Raw genomic sequence first — 27,540 nt, forward strand, 5'->3', positions numbered from 1 at the left:
TTCAAAATCAAAATGCAGGCTAATATTATGTTGAATAACAAACAATTATTATTCTTATACACACAGAAAATCAGTCAGTGTTCAGTGTCAGCTCTGCCTACTTTCTCTCCAATTGTTCCACACAATGAGAGTTTCATCCACAATACTCTTCTGATCGACTCTCTGTTACTGCATTATGATTTTCCTAACACCCTCGTCCGCCACTTCTCTTCACAACAAACCCTGCTGTTAGCCCCAGATACCCCGGTGAGGGCTCTTAATTACCAGAGCACACCTCTGGGATACAACCTTCCTGTTCCTCCCAGAACGCTCCCAGACGCCTGCTAAAATTGACCAATTTCCATGTGAATAAAGTAGACTTCCAATGAGATCATACTCAGTCTTAGCACTCTGTGATGGTGCTAACACGGGTCCCAGCACGACACTGTTGTTGCTCCAATCCTGACAAATTGGCATGCGTCGGGCTACACAATCTGTCTGTCTCACATACACTCACACAAACACACGCATGGAAACACTCACTCACACATACACACACACACAGACATAAAGAGATATAAACACACATACACACAAACATTAGGGTTGGGAATTGCCAGGGACCTCACGATACGATATTATCACAATAGTTAGGTGCTGATAAGGTATGTATTGCTATTCTCACAATTCTCATGATTCTATACGTATTTGATGTGATTTGATGCTCCAAACATATTGCTCACTGTAGGTTTATGAGAAAACAAGTTTTGATCAGTCAGAAAAATAAAATGCTGAAAACATGTTGGCAAACTATTTAAGAAGATGGACACCAAGCTATAGGATGAAAGAGTTTTGCCACAGGTGCAGCCAACAAATGTATACTTTGAGTCAAATACCGATATAATAAAAAATAATATCACAATATGTCTCGATCCCCCCCATCACTAACAAACATATAAACAGCAATCAACATTTGACAGATTGCTAAATGTAATATAGACTCAACTGTTGAACATGTTAATCGTTAAACAAGCCACTTAAAAGAGTGACAATACATGAATAAAATCTTCTAATATTTAACACTCTTCCCAGCCTTGTAATAGCCAAGCTGTGAGACTGAGGCGAGGTGATGTATTTTACAGCTTGGTACAATGTGAAGTGTCCAGGCAGGCTTGTTGTAACCCAAGCTGATAGACATAGGCAGCATCCCAAATGGCACCCTATTCCCTATTTACTGCACTACTTTTGACCAAGGCCGATAAGGGCTCTGGTCAAAAGTAGTGCACTTTATAGGGAAAAGGGTGCCATTTGAGATGGAACTATTGTGTAGTCTACAATGTATACTCAGTGGATTTGACATGATCCAGTGTTGGCTGCTCTCTGCAGGAAGCTACGTTGCTAACAAAGTGGTAAATTCAGTGTTAATGAGTGGCTTCACTGTTACCACCTCTGAGGTAAAACCTTCCGAGCTCCCTGTTCCCTCCGTCTGCTGTGGTGTTACTGTAGGGGCTTGGGTTAGCAGGGAGGGAGAGGCAGAACAGACGCTCTGCATTTAAAGCTAACGTCACTGCTACCCCCCGAACAGCAGGGTGGCAAAGCCATCAGAATATGATTTCAGCTTTAAAGGCTCATTAGTGGGGCTACTAGCATGCGATATGACTCTCTCTCTCTCTCTTTCTGCTCCATATATAACAACCACAAGCAAACATTCAGGGTTCAACAGGGATGCGATTGAAAAAAAATGTTTTGCTTCTATTTACTTCACTTTGTCAATGTTAAAAGGCTGACTTTGCCTTTCTGGAAGCTATTTGCAAGGATTATAAGCTTAAATACATTTAAGCCGTATGCATAGATCGATCTGTATCTTATCAATGAGATGTATTACCATTAATCCAGCTCTGCATCATTCCCCAGGACATCTTATATGAGAGAATGTTCAGTAATCATTATGTTCTAGAATTCTCTGAAATGGAACGTTTATGTTCAGCCAAATTCTACTGAAGGAATAACTAGAGCTCTTACTGAAACACCTCCCAGATATGTATAATATGTTACTTGGCTTTTTCTTTCTTTCTTTGACTATTTTTTTTACGGGTCTATCAGCACTTTCAGGAACACTCGTATAGCACCTTATCTTGAGGTTTGTACAGAAGAAAAAGGCTAGGCGATAATTGCATATTATCATTATTATTCTGGATTCCCAAGATACATAAAACTTTCTGAGATATTTAATAACCAGCTTGTCTCAGCGACCCATTATCTTTAAAAGCATTGTAGAAAAGCATTTAAAACTTTAAACGTCTTACTCTTGATCCTCAGCAAAACCTGCAAAAGAAATATTACATTTATTACATTTTTATTGCAATTTTTTGTTACAAATAGAAAAATAACGAAAAGATCTTTGTTGCTCCATTCATCACCATATTTATCATAATGTCCAGGAAATGGCTAAAATATCATGTGAACAGCCTGAAAACATCACAAAACAAAGAGTGCCAGGCTAGCCAGTCTTAACATCAGTAGAGAATCAGTGCTAAAGGCTTTTGAGTTTGGGACTAGTGTCCAAAGGAATTCCCTCTTCCCAACCAGGACCAGTCAACCAGACCAGTTCAACCGCTGGAGCTGTATGGATAGATCAACAGACAGCCACGCATCCCCGTGTAGTATGTCTCTGCCTCTGCCTTCACTGGGAGAGAAAACACACATCTAAACAACGAGGGGGGCCGGCGCTGCCCTTCAAGTACTGCAGCAGCTCCACAACTTCCTCAGCTAATGGGAACTATTGATTTATTTGACACATAGTGAATTTATGAAGCTGCCTCTCAAGTGTGAGTATCAAAACCCACGGATCAAAATAAACAGGCAGAGATTCAGCAGTCCCAATGAGAGGAGAGCACAGCACTGTTCTCCTCAATGCCACAGTGAATAGGAAAGGCTTGGTTCAGTTCATATTCTGCAGTGTGGTCTAAAGCCTACAGTTAACCAATAACCACATAGACCCAGCGACACCAGATATTTTTGCTTAGGATGGGGTAAGCTTTTGAGGCATTTAGAAGTTATATACTTTAAAAAATGATAGTTAATATCACAGACTGCTCCTTTACCCAGACAGACCCATGCAGAGACACAAGAGAAACAGGCCCAAAAAGATTAGTGTAGCCTACAACCCTCATAATAACACAGTAATAATAACACAGCTATTCAGCAACTACTGTAAATGTAGAGCTCACAATTATGAATTTACAATAAATTCAATGGTGCTTGTATTCATAAAGAGAATAAAGTGGGCAGTTTCATACGTCAAATCAAATGTTATGTGTCACATGCTTGACAAACAACAGGTGTAGACAAACAGTGACATGCTTGCTTAAGGGCCCTTCCCAACAATGCAGAGAGAAAAATAGAAAATAATAGAAAGATAATAACACAAGGAATAAAAACACAATGAGTAACGCTAACTTGACTATACTGTATACACGGGGTACCAGTACTGAGTCCATGTGCAGGGGCATGAACGAGGCAATTGAGGTAGATCTGTACATATACTGTAGGTAGGGGTAAAGTGACTAAGCAACAGGATAGATAATAAGCAGTAGCAGCAGTGTGATGAGTCAAAAGAGTTAGTGCAAAGGGGGGTCAATGCAGATAGTTAACCAAATACCTACCCGGACTATTTAACTAGCTATTTAGCAGTCTTATGGCTTGAGGGTAGAAGCTGTGCAGGGTCCTGTTGGTTCCAGACTTGATGCATGACGTTTGTACATGACATGACGTTTGGCTTGATTAAGTTCATTTTTATCATCCAGACAGCTTGTCAACAAAAGGTAATCTACATCATAATAGCATCCCCTGTCTCTAGAGGGATTTTGGGGTATGATTATGTATGTATGTATCCTGATTTGGGGTGTGATTATGTATGCCTGTATCCTGATTCGGGGTGTGATTATGTATGCCTGTATGCTGAGCAGACGCACTCAGTCTTGTCAGCCTGAATCATGGTAATGTAATTACACAAAGCCGTTGATAACCAAACAATGTCATCCCCTGCTAGAGTAAAAATACATGTATTTGACTCAAACAGTTCTAATGAGAAGAAATGCTTTAGTCACAAGTGTACTACTTTTGACCAGGGCTGACAGGGCTATGGTCAAAAGTAGTGTACTATATAGGCAATATGGAACCATTTGGGACACAGACACAGTTATAGATTATAATGATATATTAATAGCCTATGTTCTAAAATAGGTTGTGGTGTGCATATTTGGACTCAGTAAACAAAGGTTCAGAAGAATGTAAGAATAATAGAACATGCATTGAGCTTTCTTTCTATTCTATGGAACAATAACAAAAACAGAGAACAAAACGCTGATTACACACCATGAAGGCAATAGTGATGTAAAGTTGTGGCAATGTTGAGTGGACTCAAATTCAACTAGCCAGAAACGCTCTGAAAGCAAGCCCCGAATTTCACTAAACAAAAGAATAATACATCCTGCCAGTAAAAACCAAGTGGGCTTGTTTCATTTCACAGAGTTAAGACTAAAGAGCATGTAAAAAAAAATACACCTTGCACCAAACCCTCAAACCTTGTCATGCCCTTTTCTCTAAAAAACAGAAAGAGAATAAATGAAATGGCTGTGATGGTAGATTTACTGATGAAAAAAAGGTGTAGAGAGAACATTGGGAGTGATAAAAGAGGAGAGGGAGCGAGTGACAGTTGGGTTAAGACAGAAGTCATGTTCAATAGCAGGTAGCAACATCAAACGCTTGAGTTCACAGGGAACCTATGCAACCTTGTCTAGCACGAGGCTTTTCTGTTGTGTGGAGTAGATTATATCTGTTCAAACTGCTGACATGGCCTCATTTTCTGCCCGTAGTGTTAGAGAGGGGATTAAACTATATCAACTTTGAAGCTTTAAACAATACCTTTCAAAATTAAATGGATTAAGGGAGGGATGTCTGATGGGGATTTCCCTGGGCTTTGTTAGTTTTAAACTTCTCTCCTTTTTAAGAAGAAAAAAAATCTTAGGTCTGAGGTTTTTTTCAAGCATTCATGTGACCGTTTTAGTGAGTTCTCTCTCTCTCACAATGAGTAGGAGACCAGGGCCAGTGGCGACAGAGGAACAGCTACTTTCCCTATGGGCTCTGGTCAAAGGCAGTGTTCTATACAGGGAGTAGGGTGCCATTTGGGACACAGTCACTGTGAATACTACAGCAGACAGATGGTTCATGAACATCATATCTGTTCTGTTTAGATACACACAAATACTGAGAAGAAAACACTCACTGGCTAAGTCCCAAATGGCACTGTATTCCCTATATACAGTAGTGCACTACTTTTGACCAGAGTCCTATAGCTCTAAATGGGGAATAAGTTGCCATTTGGGACACACCCTAACTAAAGCATATCGCCGCCACACTCATCTACTCGGCTGGTTCTGGCAAGCTGTGCAGTGCTGTTCATGCCTGTTGAAAATGGCACATTTCCATGTACTACTGTGTTTGTTGCATCCTTCATGACATGAGCTGTTGATTCATATCTTCTCATCTGTTTTGAATGTGTGATGTAGGCCTAGATATAGAATGCATTGGTAGCTTTGCTATTTTTATTTATTTATTTATTTTATTTATTAGTTGTATGGGTTTTGGCTTTTAATAAATGTGAGAGCTCACCATATATAAATACTTCGGGGCTATATGCATGATACAAGCAATTGCTATGATCATGATCGGGCATGCTCAGATTGCACCCTGTCTTTTTGTTGAGATGGAATTATATAAAATATAGGCCTATAAAACTTTGTCACTGCCACTTTTCTGTAGTCAGACACGTGACCAATCACATGAAAGAGATGTCAGTGTCAAACTCCTCTCCAAACGGAGGACAGGCTCCTCTCTCTGCCGAGTGAGCAGGCATCAGCACGCTTACATCTGGAGGAATGTCAAGCATCGCACACATCAGGATGAAAAACCTCTCATTACCTTTCTTTAAAAACATAATATGAATATCTGGCTCCGTCAGTCGTACAGAGTATGTGGCAAGGATGGATCAGGCAGCAGGGGCTATAACAAGGACCTCTCACTAGCTAGCTACAGTACAAAGCAAGCCAAACTCAATTGATTCAGCATTATTCATCATCAGTAGAACAGAGCATTGTCCCTCATTTAAAGTACTTTATACTTTTAAATCTGTGTGTTCTCCGATAATATTATTCCGTTTTAAAATACTTTCGGCAATTAGTGTATTCTCCAGGTAAAGAACGTGTAATCTAGCAGGTCGTTAGAGTGTTGTTAGATTGCTACACCTACTGTGTGGCAGCTGAACTAAACTATATGGCTGGCCAGAAGTGGGGATGTGGTCCTTAGTCCTAGGCCCATAAACAAGAAGTAAATTATCTGCAAAGTCTAACAATAATAATAACAACTGCCCATGAACTGTTCCTTGTTCGAAGGAAGGAAAATAACTTTCCCCTTCCAGGCAAACAATAAAATAATAAAAAACACATAGATATAGCTAGGGATACAAGTAAGCAAACACAAACCTTTCCAATCAAACATAATTTTATTTATTAACCTTTATAATCTAACCCACAATGCACTCTGGGTGATCAGAGACACTGAGCAACTTGAACGCACTGACCCTGACAGCAATGGGATTCCCTCTTGTCATTTCTCAAGGTCTACCTATCTAAGCTGTGCATACAGTACACACACATATACACCGAGACTCACACACAGACCTCTTCCCCACACACACACACACACACACACACACACACACACACACACACACACACACACACACACACACACACACACACACACAACATGATTATTCAGTGGTGCTTGTCAATTGCACCTTGCCAGCGTGGATCAAAGAGTGGCTTGCACCAGGGGTCCTGCACCAGGACCAGTCATTAACATGGGCCTGCCACTCTACCAGCCCAGCCTCCAAATAAATCAAAGGGTCGGCCGGGGAAGAAAAGAGGCTAATATTTCCTCAATAACCCCAGAGAGGCTCCATGGAGAGATGCAAATTGCCTCCCAGGAGACCCCAGGGGGATGTGGAGGACAAGGGAAGCTGGCTAGGAGGCACCGCACTGGGGAATCTAATGAGTATAATGGTAAACGTATACAAGGAGAGGTGGAGTAGGAGGAGAAAGCCCTCTCTATTCATACCAATTAATATAATCTTATCAATGGAGGTACACCGTGGAGATGTGGGGTGGGCTGGCGTCTACCGTCTAACCCTTAGCCACTGATCACAGGCGAGGGTTTGACACACACATACACACTGAGATACACACACATAAACTCTCTACACACACACACACTTCCCACGTCCATCCTCTGAGTATGTGTATTAATCAACACAGACTCCCTATGGGAGGCTGGTCAGGCCTGGGGGGTTTAAGGAGATTTTAAAAACCTCCCTCCCTCTCATTTCCAGATCAAAAGAAATCAGACCAAATCAAAGAGGTTCACAAATGTCCCTTTTTTGACGACTGACTGACCCCCCCTATTGTTCTGAGATCTTTTATTTTATTGTAAGGATGTAGCAACATTACAACTGTACTAAATACCATTGTAAGTCATCTTCTTCCACCTGCTATCTGTGATTTTAAATATAGATTCATAAATTATAGACAGAGCTTATGGCGTCTATTGCTAATGCATGATATGACTATAACATGATATAACTTCATGTATTATGCTGCTGTAAGCGTGATTGCATCAGTTTGTGAGCGCTCAGAAAAAATATCCAATGAATACTGTTTTCGTGAAGGATGATTTAATCTTTCATTTCTTTTATTTAATTTGTTAGTTTGTTCTTTTCTTCTCACTAACTTTCTGTTTTATTAACCGATGCTGTGGGATTCATTTCAAGTTGACTCTTCAAAGACTCAGTCAAATGTTCGCCAGGCAGTGCTTTCATCAGATTTACTCACATTGAAATCCTGATTTGGAAGCCCTAAAAATATTTGAATCTCTAACGATTCGGTTTATTACAGTTAAATACTATTAATCACTATCAATCAGTCAAACATGCAGAGTGAGAGTCTGAAACTATAACTTATAGCTCGTTCAAAATATTTGAATCTCTAAAGATTCAGTTTATGACTATCAATCATTACTCTCAACCAGCTGAACATGTGTATCTGTAAGACACACTCCCTTAATCACTTTCTGATTAAATATGTATTTTTTATATCTTTACATCAATAGAGCAAGATATGAGTAATAAAGTAGAGATTGACCAAATCCTCAATTACCCCAACAAGTTATCTATCAGATAACTGAGTACTGGTTTGAGCTAACATTAATCTATGATTGTCATAGTCACATGGGAGTACTTGTCAGATTTGTATCACGAGAGGTATATTACTGTAACCTGATCATGTGTATAACTGGACCTCTTCCAATACCAACAGTGACCAGCAGATGGCCCTGCTGCAGCCTTCCTGTCCTGTACACACAGGTGGACTGGACACAACACTTCACCGGCAGAAACTCAACACAACACTAGAAGACTGAACTATGAAAGGCAAGATACTGTGTACTTCATGATGTTATACATGAGCCACTTTATATGGATATACTGTATTCTAGTCATGGCTCATCCTATATAACTACTGCTGTACACACCTTATCTATTCATATACTGTTCATACTGTCTATACACACACCACTATATATATTTATTTATATTCCGGACTCTGACATTGCTCGTTCTGATATTTCTCAATTTCGTTATTTTTAGATTATGTGAGTATTGTTTTTTTTGCTAGTTATTACTGCACTGTTGGAGCTAGAAACAAGCATTTCGTTGCATCTGCGATAATGTCACGATCGTCGTAGTGAGGAGACCAAGGCGCAGCGGGATGATAATACATCTTATTTCTAATAACGAAGAAGACTGAACAAACTATACAAAATAACAAAACGAACGTGAACGCTAAATGACACGAGTGCAGACATGCAACATCACATAGACAATAACCCACAAAACCAAAATGGAAAAATGGCAACCTAAATAGGATCCCCAATCAGAGACAATGATAAACAGCTGTCTCTGATTGGGAACCAATTTAGGCCACCATATGTAACGGATGTGAAATGGCTAGCTAGTTAGCGGGTACGCGCTACTAGCGTTTCAATCAGTTACGTCACTTGCTCTGAAACCTACAAGTAGTGTTGCCCCTTGCTCTGCAAGGGCCGCGGCTTTTGTGGAGCGATGGGTAACGACGCTTCGTGGGTGACTGTTGTCGATGTGTGCAGAGGGTCCCTGGTTCGCGCCCGTGTCGGGTCGAGGGGACGGTTTAAAGTTATACTGTTACACATAGACCTACATTACCTAGACAATACCAAAACCCCATAGATATACAAAAAAACCTAGACAAGGGAAAAACACCCATACCACCCTCGTCACACCCTAACCAAAACAATAAATAAAACTAAGATAACTAAGGTCAGGGCGTGAGAGATAACATCTGCTAATCTGTGTACGTGAACAATTAACATTGATTTGATTAGAATAATAACTGTACCAATGATAAAAAATATATTGTTTTACTCCTGTCTTCATAATATCAAACACGTATTCCAAATATCTGAGTAGGATACTGTAATTTACCAGGTAACAGTCCTTCAATGCAATTTTTTAAAGATTTGTAATATAACCTCTGCAGTCAGAATAATGAGATTCCCAGCGGTTCCCAGCGGCATTACTATGGACAGCTGACCATGCAGCGATCTTACCCCTCTTAAGAAGTGAATAATACTCAAATCAGAACAGGACTTAGTTTAAGGGAGCATTTGCACTGCCATAAAATGGCATACAAGTCCTTCAAAAACATAATATGAAAAAATGTCCCTGATCTATCCTTTTGAAGGTCATTTATAAATCAAGCTGGCAGGAATGTGTCTAGAAGGAGCTGATTAGATGAGGATTTGTCTCCCTGAGATGGTTGAGAGGAGAGAAAGGAAGGTTCATCACTATGTAACAACTAACCATAAGTATAACGGTAGGCTCAGAAAAGCAGGAAGCACCAGTGACTAGATCAATTAAAAAGTGGTCAGATGAAACAGATGCTAAGCTACAGGACTGTTTTGTTAGCACAGACTGGAATATGTTCTGGGATTCCTCCAATGGCATTGAGGTGTACACCACATCAGTCATTGGCTTCATCAATAAGTGCATCGATGACGTCGTCTCCACAGTGACCGTATGTACATACCCCAACCAGAAGCCATGGATTACAGGCAACATGCACACTGAGCTAAAGGCTAGAGCTGCCGTTTTCAAGGAGCCACCATAGTGCCTGTGCCCAAAAACACTAAGGTAACCTGCCTAAATGACTACCCAACCGTAGCACTCACGTCTGTAGCCATGAAGTGCTTTGAAAGGCTGGTCATGGCTCACAACAACACCATTATCCCAGAAACCCTAGACCCACTTCAATTTGCATACCACCCCAACAGATCCACAGATGGTGCAATCTCTATTGCACTCCACACTGCCCTTTCCCACCTAGACAAAAGGAACACCTATGTGAGAATGCTATTCATTGACTACAGCTCAGCGTTCAACACCATAGTGCCCGAAAAGCTCATCAATAAGCTAAGGACCCTGGGACTAAACACCTCCCTCTGCAACTGGATCCTGGACTTCCGGAAGGGCCGCCCCCAGGTGGTAAGGGTAGGTAACAACACATCTGCCACACTTATCCTCAACACAGGGGCCCCTCAGGGGTGCATGCATAGTCCCCTCATGTACTCGCTGTTCACTCATGACTGCACGGCCAGGCACAACTCCAACACCATCATTAAGTTTGCCAATGATACAACAGTGATCACCGACAACAACGAGACAGCCTTTAGGGAGGAGGGTAGAGACCTGGCCATGTGGTGCCAGGACAACAATCTCTCCCTCAACGTGATCCAGACAAAGGAGATGATTGTGGACAACAGGAAAAAGAGGACCGAGCACGCCCCCATTCTCATCGACGGGGCTGCAGTGAAGCAGGTATAGAGTTTCCAGTTCCTTGGTGTCCACATCACCAACAAACTAACATGTCCAAGCACACCAAGACAGTCGTGAAGAGGGCACGACAAAACCTATTCCCCCTCAGGAGACTGAAAAGCTTTGGCATGGGTCCTCAGATCCTCAAAAGGTTCTACAGCTGCACCATCGAGAGCATCCTGACTGGTTGCATCACTGCCTGGTATGGCAACTGCTCAGCTTCCGACCGCAAGGCACTACAGAGGGTAGTGTGAATGGCCCAGTACATCACTGGGGCCAAGCTTCCTGCCATTCAGGACCTCTATACCAGGCGGTGTCAGAGGAAGGCCCTAAAAATTGTCAAAGACTCCAACCACCCTAGTCATAGACTGTTCTCTCTGCTACCACACGGCAAGCGGTACCGGAGCGTCAAGTCTAGCCTGTGTAGCCCTACGCTCAAATCTCAAAAATGTCACATCCAACTCTGAGAATAAATGGGAAATTTAATTAGGATGGCCACAACCTTGATAGATATCACAGAAAGGTCCAGCTGCCTTGTTACTAATTTAGTGGCAAACTTCTGCTGTTACCCTCTCAATCAATACAAACACAGGGCTTACATTTTTGGTTAATTGGCGCTCAATGAGTGAATAGCTTCCACATCAATAGAACATTCTTCCGGCCTTGGTTGTATTGATCCTGGAATCTGCACAAAAATCTTTTCCGATTGGGCCTTCTTGTCTGTGGTTAATTTGGATGACATTATGTGGTCACATTATGAGGATTATATTATTACTACAGAGCTACAGATTGGAAATACTAATACTTTCTATTTCTTTTAAATATCACTAAACATACCTGTATTTATATGTGCATTCAATATACTGTAGACTTGGTGTAGACGTATCTATTTCAGTCATAAGTAAATCTTGTATACAGTTAGCATCTTAGAAATGTAGTTTAATTTAGTATGGAACACAATGAAAATGTTTCAATCCTTTTTTCTCCTGAAATATTGCATTTTTTTGTGATTGTCTTGTAGCGACTGCCTTCACTTTTGGCCGACTCTACAAATACTTCTCTAAAAATTATAGACTGCAATGACAAATCAAAAATAGTAATTAATCACTGTAATGCTTGCCTATTGTTATGTGCCATTGTTCATCTAGACCTGTAACTCAACTCCTCTGAATGGGTGGGTTAAGGCATTAGTGATCATATTGTGCCCCTTAGTGGTGGGAACGCTCTGTAACCTGACAGACATGTTTGAGGAGAACAGACAGATTGGCTGACACTGTAGAGCCACTTCAACAAGTCTGTGTTACTGGAGTTCCCAGTGAGTTTAGGAGTCAAAACCCCAGGAGACCTGCAAGGGGCTAGAAACCTCTCTCTCTCTCTACACATGATGCACTATATAGTCCCAGTAAGGGACCAACTGTGAACGTTGTGATTGTCCTGAGGACGTCCCCTGTTACCTGGGATATAGATCAAACGTACCATGAAAGTATGTCATTGAAGAAAATAGAATATTAATTTAAATATTACAATATTACTAGATCACATAACAACACTTAAAATCACACTCATATTGTTTTGCGTCAATCTCTTCTTGGTCTATGTGTATGACTGGAGGTATAATCAGAGTAACAGGAAATAGACTTAACACTGCCTATGACCTGCCAAGTGTAGTGTAGTGTAGTGTTGGAGATGGCAGTGACAAATGGTGTGCATCCCAAATGTTACCCTATTCCCTGTGGCTCTTGGTCAAAATTAGTGCACTATATACTGTAGGGGATAGGGTGCAATTTGGGATGCAAACACGGAAGTGACATCTGAGATTTAATTTGACTCTGCTTAATCTAATCACACCTAGCTATAGTATCAGAGCAGTTCACAGCTCTGAGCTACAGGTTCAGGTGTTATGGCAGTATGTATGGAGAAACACAACTGCGTCTCACAATCATCACACCTCAACAACATACTGTCACATTATTGTGCGTTAAAATCCCTTTCCTTCAATATAACCTGAAAAACATTATCAGTCATGCATGACATCTTCTTCAATTTGGAATTTTATATACATTTATTGAAGTATACAAAGTTAGGTAGCCCTTTCCTGCAGTACTAGCGGCCTCATGGGTGGAATGTTAATATTTTTATATATATTTTTAAACAGCTTAAATTCTTGTGTTTCTTTGTCAAATGGTTTTGTTATATTTCAGTCTTTTGTGATATAAAGTGTAATATTGGGACGCAAACTCACAATTGAATATATTTCAACTCTATATCTGACATGGTACAGGTGTATTTTTCTTAAGCCCATAACCATGTGTGTGAAGTGTATACTTTGGTTTCAAATTAGATTTGTTTAAGACTACCAAAACCCTGATTTAGCAAACTGCAGTAAAAGGGTATGGTTAATATGGTTCAGCACAAAATACAATTGTAGACATGTTACTAATGCTTGTGGTTTACTAATAGATGATTCAAAAGCAGTCATTCCTTACCAATCTGTTCCAAACCATTGGTTCCACTCTACGGTCTTCTGAAAACCCACCTGTAATAAAGAAATAAAAATGGTCTTTATGTATCCACACATTAATATAGCATATCATACAGTATCAAAACTTGAGTTTTAAAAGTGATACACAAATGTTCCCTTCAATGGCAATGGTTCAATGGCAGTGTTGGCTACTGAAGTACCTTCAATAGGACATTTCCTATAGATTCAATGGTTTATACTAAGAGGATATTGTCAATGTATGCCACATCATCCAATCATTCTGCCCTTATTTCCTTTTGCTACTAAAATATATGTGGTCCTTGGTACTATATCCTTCCTAAGGATTACTAAAATATCTCATCTCTCACTGCAGCTGCTCATCTGAGTTGATAATTCAGGGCAGTGTACTCCCGTTACAGTAGTCCCTGGCGTTTTCATTTATAGCAGTATGAGCGCGTCAAGACAGCAGACTCAAGTTGTGTTCCAAATGGCACCCTATTCCCTACATAGTGCACTACCTTTGACCAGAACGCCCTATGGGGCCTGGCCATGAGTAGTGCACTATATAGGGAATAGGGTGACATTTGGGATGCAATACTGTACACATGATGTTTTGCTATGCCGTGCATTCTGCGAATTCTGGCATCTTATATTTGACCTTGTCAAGTTACATATAATCAATTTGAGGATAACTTGCCTAGTCCATCTCATTTATTAAGTCAAACTGGGAAATCGGTTTACAAGGAGGAATTTACTGTGTGTGCGTGTGTGTGTGTGTGTGTCTGTGTGTGTGTGTGTCTGTGTGTGTGTGTACGTGCGTGTGTGTGCGTGAAGCCAGAGTGTACAGTTGAAGTTGGAAGTTTACATTCACCTTAGCCAAATACATTTAAGCTCTGTTTTTCACAATTCCTGACATTTAATCCTAGTAAAGATTCCCTGTCTTAGGGAACGTTTCGGGTATCCTTCCACAAGCTTCCCACAATAAGTTGGGTTAATTTTGGCCCATTCCTCCTGACAGAGATGGAGTAATGGAGTCAGATTTGTAGGCCTCCTTGCTCGCACACGCATTTTCAGTTCTGCCCACAAATTTTCTATGGGATTGAGGTCAAGGCTTTGTGATGGCCACTCCAATACCTTGACTTTGCTGTCATTGTGTCACAACTTTGGAAGTATCCTTGGGGTCATTGTCCTTTTGGAAGACCCATTTGTGACCAAGCTTTAACTTCCTGACTGATGTCTTGAGATGTTGCTTCAATATATCCACATAATTTTCCTTCCTCATAATGCCATGTATTTTGTGAAGTGCACCAGTCCCTCCTGCAGCAAAGCACTCCCACAACATGATGCTGCCACCCTCGTGCTTCACGGTTGGGATGGTGTTCTTCGGCTGGCAAGCCTCCCCCTTTTTCCTCCAAACATAACGATGGTCATTATTGCCAAACAGTTCTATTTTTGTTTCATCAGACCAGAGGACATTTCTCCAAAAAGTACAATCTTTGTCCCCATGTGCAGTTGCAAACCGTAGTCTGGCTTTTTTATGGCGTTTTTTTATGGCGGTTTTGGAGCAGTGGCTTCTTCCTTGCTGAGCAGCCTTTCAGGTTATGTCGATATAGGACTCGTTTTACTGTGGATATAGATACTTTTGTACCTGTTTTCTCCAACATCTTCACAAGGTCCTTTGCTGTTGTTCTGGGATTGATTTGCACTTTTCACTCCAAAGTACGTTCATCTCTAGGAGACAGAACGTGTCTCCTTCCTGAGCGGTATGACGGCTGCGTGGTCCCATGGTGTTTATACTTGCGTACTATTGTTTGTACAGATGAACGTGGTACCTTCAGGCGTTTGGAAATTGCTCCCAAGGATGAACCAGACTTGTGGAGGTCTACCATTGTTTTCTGAGGTCTTGGCTGATTTCTTTTGATTTTCCCATGATGTCAAGCAAAGAGGCACTGAGTTTGAAGGTAGGCCTTGAAATAGATCCACAGGTACACCTCCAATTGACTCAAATTATGTCAATTAGCCTATCAGAAGCTCCTAAAGCCATGACATAATTTTCGGGAATTTTCCAAGCTGTTTAAAGGCACAGTCAACTTAGCGTATGTAAACTTCTGACCCACTGGAATTGTGATACAGTGAATTATAAGTGAAATAATCTGTCTGTAAACAATTGTTGGAAAAATTACTTGTGTCATACACTAACTGACTTGCCAAAACTATAGATTGTTAACAAGAAATTTGTAGAGTGGTTGAAAAACAAGTTTTAATGATTCCAACCTAAGTGTATGTAAACTTCCGACTTCAACTGTAGATCAACTTTCATATAAAGTCAATATTATTTGAGTTAGGTCATAATCATAGATTATCATAATATGTTATAAATGCTTTGGAATTTGCATGAATTCCAGCTACAGTGTAACTGGGGTGAGTGACTCCCATAACTGAAAGGTGTTTTATTATTATTGTTCTATTAATGTGGGCATACTTCATTAGCAGTTGTTGTGGCAGATTACCTTCAAAGTGCAAAGATCCCTTTGCCTTTAAAGTAGGCTACTGCAGGAATCTGTTTGTAGAACAATGGTTTACAGTTCACAGTAGGGCATGCAGAGACATGATACCCATATAATGCATTTCACATATTGTTTTCATGTTTGAATGGAATGGACACAGTGGAGCAAAGTGATATTTATACATGCAAATAGCACTTGATTCTATGAGTCTATCTTTAGTATGGGAAAGGCATTCCATGACAGCAGAACCCCCCAAAAAATGTGGGAATAGATTATAATAGTATTTAATACTTTGAAACAATCGGTCTAAGTTTCAAATAGGCCAAGTGCATGATTCGTGTAAGTCTTCTAAAAAGTTGAGGAGGTAGCCTAGGGTAGTGGCTACAAATCTGACCTAATTAGTTGAGGAATGCATTGCTCCATGTTCGTTTGAATACTTGAAGGTGTCAGATGACTCAAATCTCAGACTGGCTGCAGATGTGACACGTATAGCTCTGACAACACCCCTTTTAAAAGGTATAGCCCTCTGTGTTAAGTTATTGGGTACAGGTAGGCTACAGCCCCATTGCGTAGATAAAGAAACAACAAAGAGTCTATTGAGTAGCTGAAAACTAAGAACTTTTGGAACGGTGCTTAACTACAACATACAGGACAATGGAGTGCTTAGTGAGTATCGGGTAACTTGACAGTGCACAATTGGTGAATGGAAGTCAAGTCCATCAGTCCATACTGACCATTATGCATGTCGAGCTAACGTCTTGCGTTATCTCATCTCTATGCCAGTATGGTGCCAGTGTGTCCGCTGTGTTCCGTGCTCAATAAAACCAGGGCTACCACGAACCTCTAAACATGTCAACACCAGATACCCCAAATAATAATATATTGTCTATAGACGCGTGTATCGAAGCATGAGACCTACCTTCCCAATGCAGGAAACAATAACAATTAGCAAGTTTGTCATTACACTTGACACTGTACGTTTTTCGTCCTCCATCCATTACAGTGTCGCCATTTTGCTAAAAATTCTGCAGGTTAAACTATAATTCTGAGAGGGATGTTTGCAACGGAGGGAAATAAATGTTAACGTTAGCTGAATAGCACAGGGCATAGGACTTCTTCTCTTTCACCGATACTGCAAAAGGCAATGAACATAATATAATAGAATCGGTATTTTATTCAATTTATGTTCGATTTATGGCAATGGTCTTCACGACAAAACTAGCGGTCCCCTATTCAAAATATGGACCATCCCAGACCCACTGTAGAAAAGTCGTTGGGTTAAATGGAGCTTGGAAGATGGGAAAACTGTAGCGGTAGAGTGAATGTTGTCCAACACACACGGTCAAATGTTTGCTAGATAGTGGAATGTTACATTGTAGCCAGACACCATCAAATGTTAAATGAATTGTGCTGGACATGGATTTCACTCAACATTTTACTGGAAGGGTGGGGGAAATGACATTACTGTATACACACACCTTTAGCTTCCTGATTCTACCCCTTCTCTCAAATTGAAATGTGACATCATACTATATTGTTTTATTGTAGTAGCATATATTTACTTTGAACACTACCATTTCTTTATGCAATACTTTACAAGTGACTGGGGCGGCAGCCTAGTGATTAAGAGTGTTAGGCCAGTAACCGAAAGGTTGCGTTTTTGAATCCCAGAGCCAACTAGGTGAAAAATCTGTTGCTGTGCCCTTGAGCAAGGCACTTAACCCTAGTTGCTCCTGTAAGCCTCTCTGGATAAGTGTGCTAAAATGTTCTGAAATCTATTCTATTCTAGTTATCCATTCCTGAGTGACTATATAACTCAGGAAAATACATTAAGCTCTTTATAGAGTCATTGGTAACAAGGCTAGTGTAGATATATTTTCAAACCAATGTATTTGTGAGTTGCCACAACCTTATTGCAGTGGCATACAAGATTCAGCAGGGTCTGCAATTTAGCAGGCTAATCCTCGACAAAGCACAGGTAGGCCTATTCTAGCCTATCTTGACTGATGTATTATGTTCAAGGGGAACTAAAAGACAGTAAAGTTAGCTGCCAGCCAGTACAGCATTATAGTGTATAAAATCATCTTGTATGGGACTACAAGGCTGATGACTTTGATATGTATGTCTTTATATCCCCTGATTATGACTATGCTGTCGAAGCCGGCTGTTGCAGGGGTTCCCAAACTTTTTCACTCAGGGTCCCCCTTCCAGCATCCTGCACCCCCACTGCATGAAGGGTCCCTCTTCATGCAGTGGGGAAACATCCTGCGCCCCCACTGCATGCGCTCGCACCCGCCAAGTCTATTTCTATGGGCACAAGCACTGTTCATGATACAAACTGTTCACACCCTTCTTGTTGGTGGAGAGAATTTTGCAGGTTTAAAGCTAATTTCCTGCAATTCTATACATTTTGCCATGTCTAATGTGTATTCATATGATATTTGAGTGACAAAAAATGTACAGCAATATCTATGGGGTAAAAAACATAAATAAAAAACGTTAGCTGACATGGGCTAGTTGATCGGGACATTTCTGACAAGTTATAAATAGCTCTTTAAAGTATGCAATGACTTTGATGACAAGAGGAACTAATGATGCACTACCCAATTTCAAGATTGCACCTTGTGCATTCTACTATTACTATTATAGTAATTTTATAGCCGGACTGAGTTCCTTATATATATACTGTATATATATATATAAATATATATTTATATATATATATATATAAATGTGGGAACCCGAGCACCCCCTGCCGACCACTCTGGGGTGTGCCCCAAAGTTCGGGAACCACTGGGCTGTTGGATAGAATGGGGAATACAGCACATTTGCCTAATGAGATAATCATTCTAGAATATAAGTGAATTCTAGAATATTCCATATTAAATATTTTACTGGTGAAAATGTGCTACTATTATATTTTTAATGCCTCGCTGCTCTCACACAAGTAAACCAGTCAGCTTTAACCCTCATTTAAATTGTATAATGATGATAACAGACTGAGTGTACATTATTGATGTGATTACATTATTTATTTGACCGAGCACATGACCCCAAGCATCCATCCCGTTACCGTTGCTGTTGTTATGTTATGTATAAGTAAACAGCATTTCAAATGCTTCCACAATAAAGCTTTTCAATATGTTTCAATCCTCTTGTGTCAGATAGGCAGTGTGTTTTCAACAGGCTAGTTAGATTTACACTGAACCAATGGTGGACGCTCTTTGATATCAATATTATTACTGTTGATCATCTGCAACGTTATAGTGTATCTCTGCTCAAATGATATTAGGGACAAAGTTGCAGAGTAAATGTGTAGACTACTACTATATGGTTCAAGTTGGGCATTTCAAGCTACACATGAGAGTCATAATATACCATTTTACTACATACTGTACAGCATGGATAACACATCTTCCAATTGGCACCTCTGTACAGTTCTCCATATGGTTAACCCATATGGATTGCTACCATTTTGACTCAAATGTTTATTTTTCTTATCCTGCAATCTGGATCATTTTCATTTCCTGTTAAATTGTTTATCTTTAGGGTCTTGTTTACTCCAGCATGAGACTTCATTTATATTTCATCACAAGATAAATACCACTATCAGGGACAAGCTGGTGATAAATGGTTTCATTTTAAAGACCTTTGTTGAATTTTTTTCCCAAATGATATTGCTGACAGAGCCTCAATTACAGTTAAACAGTACCTTCTGGATAATAGCCTTTGCCATGAGCAATTATAGCAGTAATACCTGGGAAATTGCTTGTTCTTCTTTTCCACCTTCTCTCAGGTCAGACTTGATTTAGCCAATCCCTGTCCTTCATTCTAATCTAGTCTAATCTAATAATACTAGTCATTTAAATGTATATCAACGAATGGCTAACTGTGCAATGGTAACAATAGTGAACATTTTGTATCGATGAATCAGGGGCTTGTTATTCAGTAGTAATTATGTTTTTATCCCTAAAGGTTTTATGTCTGTCCTGTCGCACTACCAATGTGAATTTAATACCTGATCTTGCATGCCCCATTTAAAAACTAATTTCACCATCTGATGAAAGCAACGTAAATCTTAGAATACACTACTGTATATCACATGACCTAGGTTACCTTTGACACAAAAATATGTAATTGTCATCTATCATATTGTCAACCTTGATAGATGATACCTTGATTTTAAAAAGTATTACCAAAATATGGAAACATCTCAAGCCTTGTACACCCTTTTACCCTTAGGTGGGTATAGCAAGCTCTCTAAAACTCTCGCATTTGTTACATTATGAAATATTCATTAAATGAAGCAAATGTTTAGAGCAAAGTCTTTGTACTGTATGTAAAGTACGGAGATAATTATATTGGAAGCAACAGCCATTATCTACAAGAAACAGTGTGTGGACACAGATTCTGAAATGTCTGAAGTATTTGGTCAATTGAATATTAATAGGAAGTGCAAAATATTTTGATTAAATTATTAAATGTGTGGATCATTAATCATTAATGTTGAAAATGAGGAATATTTGCTATGCAATACCAATTTATTTTTTAGGCACAGTTCTTTATTTAAGGGATGGATGGAGTTCAGAGATTCATCATACTGTATGTATTTAAACATACATTCATATGAGATGAGAGTTTTTTTTGACTCAGTCTCTCTATTACCCATATACAATAATAATCAGGTGGGTCATGTCAAATTTTACACATGTACAAGTGTGTATTAGGAATGTGTGTTTTGCATATCCCAACTCTGACGGTGACACCCTCAGAGAGTGGGGTCATGGCCAGGGTCTGAAATGATCAATGCTGACCCTGGAGAAATTAGGTTTATGTACCTTGCTCAACAGGTTTTTCACTTTGAGGATTTAAACTAGGGACCTTTCGGTTATGGGCCAAACGCTCTAACTGCTAGGCTACCTGCCACCCATAATGTATCATTGTATGTACTCAGATGGAAGCGAGAGCACAGTGGTACTGTAGTAATCCTTCCCAAAGAGTGTTGTCTCTTTGTGAGAGATATTAGAATTGACACAAGGCCTCTGTTTTCAGAACATGAAATCATTCTTTTAATGGCCTGCCAAGTGTACGCACATTCCCAAAGTTTGATTTTGGTCTGCAAAACGAGTAGCTCAAAAACCTCTGACAATTTATTATGCTGTTTGTGCCTCATGCTACTAGTTATCCTCTGCAATTTATTCCCTACCTTGGGGTACTGTGAGCCATTTTCTCAATTTTTCAGTGGCTCACTTTTTTTGTGATCCTGGGTGCTGCAGACTCCTGCCTCCAGCCATGGTGTCAGAACATCACAGAAAACTACACCATTATACTGAAGCCAGTTAACAAAGAGAGAGGCAGAGAACCAGTCTAAAACATGGGGCAAGAGATAGAATACATAAGATTACAGAGTTCACCATTTCATCGGAGGATGGGAGGGAAGCAGTGAGGAAGGCAGGATGAGAGGGAGGGAGGGAGGACGACAGGGAGGGAGGCAGGACGAGAGGGAGGAAGGCAGGACGGGAGGGAGGACGAGAGGGAGGGAGGCAGGACTGGAGGGAGGTAGGGCGAGAGGGAGGGAGGCAGGACGGGAGGGAGGGATGCAGGACAGGAGGGAGGGCGAGAGGGAGTGAGGCAGGACTGGAGGGAGGTAGGGCGAGAGGGAGGGAGGCAGGACGGGAGGGAGGGATGCAGGACAGGAGGGAGGGCGAGAGGGAGTGAGGCAGGACGAGTGAGCGAGGGAGGATGAGAGGGAGGACGAGAGGGAGGAGATTTGCCTCTAATGTGAAGCATGGAGAGGAGAGAGGAGGCTCTTGCCTGTGTTTCATCCCCTGTACTGAAGGGTTGCATCCCAAATGGCACCATATTCCCTATATACTGCACTACTTTTGACTAAGGCCTATAGTAGTGTACTAAATAGGGAAATGGGTGCCATATGGGTCACACCCTATCTCTCCTGCTGCACAGGGATTCTGAGTCACTAATGAAAGCTGTTTCAGGCCTCAACACACGCATCAACCATAAACTCAAGGTCACCTGTGTGTTCAGCCACCTGTCTTAAAGACTGTTGCTCAAAATGTAGAATCTATTTGACGAATCCCTCCGGTATCACCATGTTTTCCTGTGTTTTTGTCCATGTTTTATTCAGAAAGGTTGGCTATAGCAGCTTCAGTCAGGCTGGAGTCCTCCAGCCGTTTTAGCATGTTAATTGGACAGTGACCTTGGTGTGTTATAGAGGTGTTAGCCTGAATCTTTCTGGCCTAATGAAATCACCTTTACTGTCCCATTTTAGCATTTCTATACTTACCTCTGACACTGCCAAAGGGGGAAACAGTAGACTTTTGTCATGATAGACATTTTAACAATAAAAAGAAGGTTGTGGATGCGAAGGTAACCACCCCGTTCTGCCCCCGTCACGCCCCCCTGGAAGTCTCTTCTCCGGAGCTGAAGATCCAGGTTAACTTCTGCACAGGCGTTTCTTTACCTCTACTTTACACAAAAAAAATATTGTGGTCACCCTCCCTTCACATTTCTTACTGTCAATCGTGAATGATAATTCCTCGAGGTTTACCGGTGAAACGTTTTGACAACAATTTGATCTCAATCAGTTTCATGAGAATATCTTGAAATATGTACAGTGTTGTTTTAATTGACATACCGTGAGAGAATTTTTGAGCAGATGGTGTTAACAAGCTGTACACTTAGAAAAAAGGGTTCTTTGGGGTTCTATATTTAAGCAATAAGGCATGAGGGGGTGTGGTATATGGCCAATATATCAGGGCCAAGGGCTGTGCCTGGATACCGCCGTTAGCTGTGGTATATTGGCCGTACACCACAAACCCCCGAGGTGCCTTATTGCTATTATAAACTGGTTACCAACGTAATTAGAACAGTAAAAATATTTTTGGGATCATAACCGTGGTATACGGTCTGATATACCACAGCTTTCAGCCAATCAGCATTGAGGGCTCAAACCACCCACGTTCTTTGGACGAGATTAAAGAGCCCTACTAAAAATTGTTCTATATATTGTATATATATATATATATATACCCAGTGAAGGCAAAGAACCTTGACGGTTCTATCCTTACCCCAGTGTAATGAGGATTTCAGAAAACTACCACTAACAAAAGCTTACTCAGTCACATTAAACTCTGAAATGACAGCTAACATGCCCTTTTAATTTGTTTCAACTGTTTTGCAATCATGCTACTGCATGATTTCGCCAGGGCAGAAAAATGGCAAGCTGACATCCAACACATTAGCTCTCTTTGGCAGGGGGAAGATCGAATTCATATTTTGCAACATTTTTGCCAAGGTCTGAGTGGCAAATGGCAAATGTAACAGTATAACTTTAAACCGTCCCCTCGCCCCGACACGGGCGCGAACCAGGGACCCTCTGCACACATCAACAACGGTCGCCCACGAAGCATCGTTACCCATCGCTCCACAAAGGCCGCGGCCCTTGCAGAGCAAGGTGCAACACTACTTCTAGGTTTCAGAGCAAGTGACGTAACTGATTGAAACGCTACTAGCGTGTACCCGCTAACTAGCTAGCCATTTCACATCAGTTACACTCACCCCACCTTTCAACCACCTCCTTTTCCGCAGCAACCAGTGATCCGGGTCAACAGCATCAATGTAACAGTATAACTTTAGACCGTCCCCTCGCCCCAACCCGGGCGCGAACCAGGGACCCTCTGCACACATCAACAACTGACACCCACGAAGCGTCGTTACCCATCGCTCCACAAAGGCCACGGCCCTTGCAGAGCAAGGTGCAACACTACTTCTAGGTTTCAGAGCAAGTGACGTAACTGATTGAAACGCTACTAGCGTGTACCCGCTAACTAGCTAGCCATTTCACATCCGTTACACAAGGTTCATATAAACCTGTGCTAACGGAAACTAAATGCTAGCTCGAAGCAAGAGGAAATAATCTGTTTAATAAAAGCATGCACTCAAAAAAAGGGTTCTATATAGAACCTTTTGGTCTATTCATAATGTAACTGCCATTCCAATTCAAAAACCAAATGACATTCCAGCATGACCACGCAAGACAGACAGGGGATGGTGGTTGAACCAACTTGCAAGTATCCTACCAATATGCACGTTTTTTTTCCATGTATAAAGGTCAGCGAAGTTTATTATTTAATTTGAATGTATGAAGCTAAAGTCATATGACAAACTATAAGCTAGCTTTTTTTCTTTTTTTTTTTTACCTAGGCAAGTCAGTTAAGAACAAATTCTTATTTAGAATGACAGCCTAGGAACAGTGGGTTAACTGCCTTGTTCAGGGGCAGAAGGACAGATTTTCAGCTCAGGGATTCGATCTAGCAACCTTTCGCTCTAACCACAAAGTTGAAATGTTATTCGAATTTGAGCACATTTGTAAACTAGCTAGGCTACTAGGAAACATCTAGGCTACTTTAATTCACCACTTTACAAGCTAGCTAGCTAACTCTTTCAAATAAACATGATTTATTATGGTATGTGCCAAATAGAGCTCCAGACCCAGCCTGATATTGGTAATTAGCTAATTGTTACTTATATTTCAGTGGTGTCAATTGAGAGGACTATGTTTCATGAAGCCATTAGAAGACTGTTGCTGACTGAGAGGAGGTATGTATAAATTATTTATAATCATAATGTATAATAAGTATGGTGATTCAATAGCCTAGTTAATAATTACATGACTTTTAAAACACTGTGTATGTTTTTCTCAGTCTTGCAGTTGGCTAACCAAAAAATATAAGAGAGAGGATCTCTCTTTTGGCTGCTGCTGATGACAACTGCATGTAACTTGTTCTTCTACATCATAATAAGTATATGTCTGCATAACATTTTGTCTTCATTTTGGAAGATTAGCTCATGCTTATTTCTGAAGATCAACTCATGTTTTTGCTCCTTTTTTCTTCTTCTCTGGAACCAGTCAGGCAACAACTCATACTGTACTGGCGCTAGGTAGCCCAGCGGCTAGGGAGTTGGACCCGTGGCCAAAAGGTTGACGGTTTGAATCCTGGGCCAGGCGCTGGAAAAAAAACAGGCGGAATTAATCTGACAACTAGAGGGCTGCTGGGTTCACATCCTCAAAACATTCCTCTACTGTCGGGCCCTTGAGTAAGGCCCTTAACCCCACAGCATGTTCTTCATCCAGGGGCGCTGCACTGCAGCTTGAACCTGTGCTAATCTCAACTCTATGTTTGTGGGTGTTGAGAAAGAGAAGACACATTTTTGTTGTTCGGACAAAGTCGCATTGTATTGTATCGTAAAGAAGTCAGCCAGAGTTGATGTGATCTATGTTTGCATATAATGACAATACATTCTAAAAACTATGCTGGAATTCTTTTGTCCATTATTTAATTGTTTATTAAATTATATTCTTAGCCAAGAAATATTACTATTTAATAGTAGTAGCCATAATTAATAAATGGCACCATGCAGGGTCCTATATGGAACCATTTAGGTTAAGTGAGGAACCTTCTAGGGTTCTGATCAAAGAACCCTATAATCAAGTTTATTTTATATAGCCCTTCGTACATCAGCTAATATCTCGAAGTGCTGTACAGAGACCCAGCCTAAAACCCCAAACAGCTAGAATGCAGGTGTAGAAGCACGGTGGCTAGGAAAAACTCCCTAGAAAGGCCAAAACCTAGGAAGAAACCTAGAGAGGAACCAGGCTATGAGGGGTGGCCAGTCCTCTTCTGGCTGTGCCGGGTGGAGATTATAACAGAACTATGCCAAGATGTTCAAAAATGTTCATAAGTGACAAGCATGGTCAAATAATAATCATGAATAATTTTCAGTTGGCTTTTCATAGCCGATCATTAAGAGTTGAAAAACAACAGGTCTGGGACAGGTGGCGGTTCCATAACCGCAGGCAGAACAGCTGAAACCGGAACAGCAGCAAGGCCAGGCGGACTGGGGACAGCAAGGAGCCACCACGCCCGGCAGTCCCGACGTATGGTCCCAGGGCTCAGGTCCTCCGAGAGAAAGAAAGAGAGAAGGAGAAAATTAGAGAGAGCCAACCGCAGGCAGAACAGTTGAAACTGGAATAGCAGCAAGGCCAGGCGGACTGGGGGCAGCAGGGAGTCATCATGCCCGGTAGTCCTGACGTATGGTCCTAGGGCTCAGGTTCTCAGAGAGAGAGAAAGAAAGAGAGAACGAGAGAATTAGAGAAAGCATACTTAAATTCACACAGGACACTGGATAAGACAGGAGAAGTACTCCAGGTATAACCAACTGACCCCAGCCCCCCGACACAAACTACTGCAGCATAAATACTGGAGGCTGAGACAGGAGCGGTCAGGAGACACTGTGGCCCCATCCGAAGATACCCCCGGACAGGGCCAAATAGGAAGGATATAACCCCACCCACTTTGCCAAAGCACAGCCCCCGCACCACTGGAGGGATATCTTCAACCACCAACTTATAATCCTGAGACAAGGCCGAGTATAGCCAACAAAGATCTCCACCACAGCGCCAACCCAGACAGGAAGATCACGTCAGTAACTCAACCCACTCAAGTGACGCACCCCTCCCAGGGACGGCATGAAAGAGCACCAGTAAGCCAGTGACTCAGCCCCTATAATAGGGGTTCTACAGTATTGTCACGACTTCCGCCGAAGTCAGCCCCTCTCCTTGTTCGGGTGGTGTTCGGCGGTCGACGTCACCGGCTTTCTAGTCACCACCGATCCATGTTTAATTTTCGTTTTGTTTTGTCTGTATTACACACACCTGGTTTCAATTCCCATATCATGTTCCTTATTTAACCCTCTGGCATACCTTTCTGTTCTGTCCGTGATTGTTGGTGTCTTAGTGGTTGTTGTAGGTCTTAGTTTGTATGTATTTTCTTGTTTGTAATATTGCTTGTTTGTTTTATTGAGTAAACTCAGTTGTTTTGCTCTAACCTGTGTCCTGCACCTGACTCCGCTACGTCTCTGCATCCAATTTCTGACAAGTATATAGAACGTTTAGGGATGCCATATATGAAGCAAGCGATAGAACCCTTTTTGTTTTTATAAGAAACCTTTTTTCTAAGAGTAGCATACCTGTTACACTCAAAGCACATATTTTGCCAAGTGGCAAGTGTTGTTGAGTTTTAGCATGAGAGAAAAATGTGGCCATTTGTGCAATCATCCTTAAATCTCATAAGAAATGAGGTGCTGTTTTCGGTCTTGCAGTAAAGTAATACTATGATATTATATTCGGTTCTGTTATGTAGAATTCTATCATTATGTGATCTTGCATTCATTTAGCTTTGATCTGATTTTATTAAACGAGCACTGCACCATTCTCCATTCATCACTGAAATTTGCCAGAGTAGCCTGTTCTCTGGACAGTCTAACAAGTAGATCAGAGACTGTGCAGAGACTGCACGTATAGTAGAAAATCCGGCACATGCGCAGAAGCTTCAGACTTCTAGCTGTTAGGAGGAGGGTTCCAGAGAATTCAGATCCACAGCCACTCACTAAAAACTATTAGGAGAGAGTTCATTCTCAAATCAGCTGAGCTGACCCTCCTTTGTTCATTATATACTTGTGTAACGTCC

At 41.1% G+C, this 27,540-nt stretch overlaps 1 protein-coding gene across 3 annotated transcripts in view; it reads right to left on the bottom strand.

Moving 5' to 3' along the window:
* Positions 1-17,011, bottom strand: part of LOC129869589 (zinc finger protein 644-like) — a 32,827-nt gene extending 15,816 nt beyond the window's left edge. For 2 of the 3 annotated variants that reach the window (XR_008761992.1, XM_055944119.1), the window contains exons 1-2: positions 16,911-17,011; positions 13,489-13,538 (exon numbers count right to left, since the gene is read on the bottom strand). The gene's annotated coding sequence lies outside the window, so the exon portion shown is untranslated. The other variant, XM_055944120.1, reaches the window with a different exon arrangement.
* Positions 17,012-27,540: the final 10,529 nt, after the last annotated feature.

The sequence above is a fragment of the Salvelinus fontinalis genome, chromosome 14, assembly GCF_029448725.1.
Source record: "Salvelinus fontinalis isolate EN_2023a chromosome 14, ASM2944872v1, whole genome shotgun sequence".
Lineage (NCBI taxonomy): Eukaryota > Metazoa > Chordata > Actinopteri > Salmoniformes > Salmonidae > Salvelinus > Salvelinus fontinalis.